The sequence below is a fragment of the Astyanax mexicanus genome, chromosome 14 (assembly GCF_023375975.1).
Source record: "Astyanax mexicanus isolate ESR-SI-001 chromosome 14, AstMex3_surface, whole genome shotgun sequence".
NCBI classification, from domain to species: domain Eukaryota; kingdom Metazoa; phylum Chordata; class Actinopteri; order Characiformes; family Acestrorhamphidae; genus Astyanax; species Astyanax mexicanus.
The window spans coordinates 35,800,352-35,804,936 of NC_064421.1; the positions used below are offsets into that span (position 1 = coordinate 35,800,352).

Genomic DNA, 4,585 nt, shown 5'->3' on the forward strand with positions numbered 1-4,585 from the left:
GCGCCGTAGCCATGGAAACCTTGGAGCGGAGATCTGCTGCCGCCCTCGGAGCCTCGAAAACCCGGACTGGAGCTGCTGGTTCGCCGGAAGAGTCCAGCGCATCGGAGCGCGGCTGGGCGGCCGCCGTGGAGGCTGGATCTGCCGCCGTCGGAGAAGCAGGCGCCGCTGCAGCTGGAGAGGAGAGCGCCGTAGCAGCCAAAGAAACATGAGCCGTGGAGAAGCTTGGAGCTGCAGCCGCCTGAGATGCTAGCTGAGTTAGCCGCGTAGCCTTGGGGAAGCCTCGAGCTGCAGCTGCCGGAGGAGCTAGCTGGTTAGCCTCAGAAGCTAGCTGCGGAGCCGCCGAAATGGAGCGCGCTATGGAGGTCTTGAGCGCCGGCACTGCTTGAGAACTCCCCGGGACGTCGTCAGCCTCCTCCAGGAGACACGGAGGACACCAGAAATCCGGGTGCAGGACGGCCCCCGGAGGAAGCGGCAAGCGGGCTCGCGTCGGAGGGTACTCCTCGTCCTCTGAACTGGACGCGGCTGCGAGAAGGTCCACGTAATCCCAGATGTAGGAGTCCTCACAGCCCGCGTTTCTGCCCGTCTTGCCTACCTCGCGGTTCGGAGCGAGGCCGATGGCCCCAACCGTTAGCCCCCCCCCCAAGAAAATCCTCCGGATCTTGGGACCTCTTAGAGCGCTGTGACCGAGGCCTTCTTCGGCCTCGAGGCCTCGGATTATCCTGCGCCGAGGTCCCAAAGGGAGCGTGACGGATGGCCAGCTTGCATCCAGCCCAAGGGTGACCCGCAAAATCCATTTGGTCGGTCTTTATGTGACGCTGGGATGAGACGGGAGGCGGATTTATATGCGGGTAAGACCAAACTTTTAATAAATAACAAATAAACAAATAAACAAACAGGGGAATAACGAATATAAATATGTACATAAACAAACAGGGAAAACAAACACAGCTAAACTAAACAGATAAGTACAAACCAAGGAAGGAATATATACAAAGGAATAAATACGTAAATATGTACAAAACAAATAAATAACGTGAAGCAATAACGTGACGTGGAAAACAATAGTAAACGTGGCGAGACAAACGACAGAGGAAGGTATTTATACTATACTATTTATATTTATAGGCTATTTATACTAAACATGAAACAATGAACACCTGGGGAGACAGGTAACGAGGGGCGGAGCTACAAATTAGACACACGTGATGGAAAAGGACAAGAGAAACACTAGGAAACGGGGAAAACACAGGAAAACATAGCGAGGGCGTAACAGTATGTTATTAACATAAAGACAGAGCTGTGGAGTGCTGATTACTAGGAATACTATCAAATGTGTGGTTAGTTTATTAGAACAGAGACAAGTTCTCTAATTTATACAGACTCTGTGTAATCAGTAAACACAGCGCTGTGGAGTTCAGAATATAAACAATAAATACATATTAAAGTTAGCTGAGCTAAAGTTACTGTGGCTGGAAACAGTATGCTTCACTTTTTCATCTACAAGTGCATTTGGACAGTGAGACAAAAATATATTTTCAGACACTGTGTGTGGTGGAACAGGGAGGTGAGTATCTCCTGTTTGATGGATAAAATATCAATTTACTACTATCTTAGGGTTCATAAATACACAGCCATGAACTTACTGTGTTATGTAATTTCGTCTTAGAGATGTCACTTAATTAGAGCTGAGTAGTGCAAAACACAAAGAAACATTTTTAATACTTTTGTTGGCACAATTATTCCACAGGTCTTAAAGTATGCAGTGTGTTTATCCAACACTGGCAGATCTGGCAATATCTCTGCTGTTCAGAAGCTAAGATGCACAACATAAAGCCAATGTGTTTGCAATTTAGAAATGTATGTTGTGAATTAAAAAATATAACATCTAAAAAAGGAAACCAATTGGTGATTCATTATTAAGTGAAATGTCTTTTTTTTCTTGTGTATTTTTAATTGCTCTTTAAGCAAGCAAATATGCTTTTAACCGATTACTCGATTAATCAAATACGTTTTTGGTTGTAGTACTCGATTAAAATGAATTAAAAGTAAAATTACACTGGCACATGTTGGCACAATTTACAGAGTGTTTGTAGTGCTGTTTTTATTTTTACCTGTACTTTTTTATTGTTCTGTTTAGATGTAACATAGAGAGTGAGTGGTGGAGGTGGGGCTAACAGTAGGATGTGTGTTTGCTTAGTGGGGGTGAGGTGGTGCATGGTTTCGTAAGTGTTGAATTTTTTATGCTGTTCTAATGGAGGAGCTGTGTGTGTGTGTGTGTGTGTGTTTGTGTGTGTGTGTGTGTGTGTGTGTGTGTGTGTGTGTGTGTGTGTGTGTGTGTGTGTGTGTGTGTGTGTGTGTGTGTGTAGTAAGTGATAGGTTTGCCCAGAATGGCCTTTCTTTGCTCAGGTACAAAACTGCACCCATGTCTTCTAATTAAGCAGCATCGTGTTTGTGTGTGTGTGTGTGTGTGTGTGTGTGTGTGTGTTTGTGTGTGTGTGTTGCCTCTCTTATCTAATTATCAGTCTCCTGTTACTCTGCCCTGCCCTGCACAGGACCACTGACCCGCTCAGCCCTCAGCACACTAAGACCAACCATACTTACACACAGACACACACACACAGACACACACACACACACACACACACACACACACACCACACTCTGTTTAATCAACAGTCATCAGTCTGTCCCCAAAAACACAAACACACTTATAAGGGGACCTTTCACCTTCAGGACTCACACAGTGATAATGATGAGTTAATAATGTCAGTGCTGTTCAGAGCTCTCTGAGTCTGTATTAGACACTGTGTCAAAGGCAGAGGTGGAAAAAGTACTGAAAAATTGTAATTAAGTAAAAGTACCTTTACTTTGCTAAAATTCTACTCAAGTAAAAGTAAAAGTACCCATCTAAAAATCTACTTGAGTAAAAGTAAAAAAAGTACTCAATTTTTTAAAAGTAAAAGTTACATAGTTACTTTTAATTATTTAATGTAAAAAAGTACAACCAATCTTAAATTAAATCATTTTTAATGAACTATTATTCCACATAATAATTTGGATCTTTCAGGCAGTGTTTGTTCAGACCACCCCATAAAACATTTTCAAGAAGTGGCATAGGTTTCTATGATCCATTCTTTTTTCTTTACTGTTAAAAGGTTATGGTCGTATAGGTCTTTTTATAGTTTTATAGTTTATTGTTATTTTTTAACTTGCCATTGCTATGCTTTAACTGCTATTTACATGTTTTTTTTAACAATCAAGCAGATTGTTTAATGTTTCCAATAAAAACTTAAGGAATCATCATTAAAAACCAGTTAGACTGCAGTGTCAGCATATAAATCGCGTGCGTTTTCCTACAGGACAAACCATTCAAACGTGCGGATGAGCTCTTCACACCGATTAAAAAATCACACTGTCTGTCTGGCTTAAAATAGTTAGATGCAGCTATTAAATTAATATATCAACATTCATTTAAAAGAATCATCCTGTACGCTTAATAACAAAAAAGCTAGCAACAATCTAGCTAATGAGCTAATAAGAACATTTAATAACAGCAGAAAAATTGATAGAAAAATCTATAGAAAAATAAATAGAAAATTAACCAACTAAACTAAGCTTAAAATGCTAAAAGAAATATAACAACAATGAATTCTAGAAGATCCAAATGAAAAAGTGACCACACAGGTACAAGAATAATAAAGTAATATTACAAAAAAAAGAAACGCAAATATCCCAAAGTAAATAAAATGCACCTGGGCTACGAAACCAAACAAAGAAATATACATGGGTCAATGACGTGATGCCTATATTTTGTGTCCAACTACATTTTTTTTTAAATAAAAAAAGATTTAAAAGTATAAAACGTTGTCATAGATAGTCTCTCTCTCATATTTGTACTTACTTTTACTTATTAAAAGTAATTAGTTCATCAGAAAGTTTTGGTTATTTAAAGTGTCAAAATATAATGTGGTGCGACCGTCCCACCATGACTATTGTTTTAAAAACTTCTTTGAAATTACTTTGAAATTATATATTAACCTATATATTTTATTTTTTTTACCCTTTTCGGCATGATTTTCAAAGTGTTTTTGAGTCCTGTGCAAAATTGCAAAGCATTTGTAATTTTATTTTCATCGTAATATATAAGCAAAATTTGTCAGATAATCTCCATTTTATAGAATATCATGTGGTGTGACCATCAAGAAACTACTACTTTGGGACCATTATGTTAAAACTAATTTAAATACAGGAAGTTGCATCATTTACCAGTTTGCCAGGGACCTGTGGAAGCTGCGGAAGTCTCTTAAATTTGATTAAAAAAAAAAAAAAACTTTTTAACAGCTGGAATGTAGTTGCCACATTTGGATATCATGTGGTGTGACCTCAAAAAATTGTGAATATTAAGTTATTTCTACAAATATATATTTTGATTATAAATTTCATAGTGACCTTTTGTTAAGGTGGCCAATTCTCTGCCTGTACATTCTGACTGAACTTGAAAACATCATGTGGTGCGACCATTGCAGAGTGTTTTCCATGATAGATATATGGTCTAGATTTTCACTTTTTGTGCTTTTATATTTAG

General features: G+C 39.1%; 1 long non-coding RNA gene across 1 annotated transcript; it reads left to right on the forward strand.

Annotated features, from left to right (window-relative positions):
• Positions 1-1,129: 1,129 nt before the first annotated feature.
• Positions 1,130-4,295, forward strand: LOC125781054 (uncharacterized). The gene is made up of 2 exons (XR_007424165.1): positions 1,130-2,278; positions 2,367-4,295. It is a non-coding gene; the product is annotated as an uncharacterized LOC125781054 (long non-coding RNA).
• The last annotated feature ends 290 nt before the right edge of the window (positions 4,296-4,585 follow it).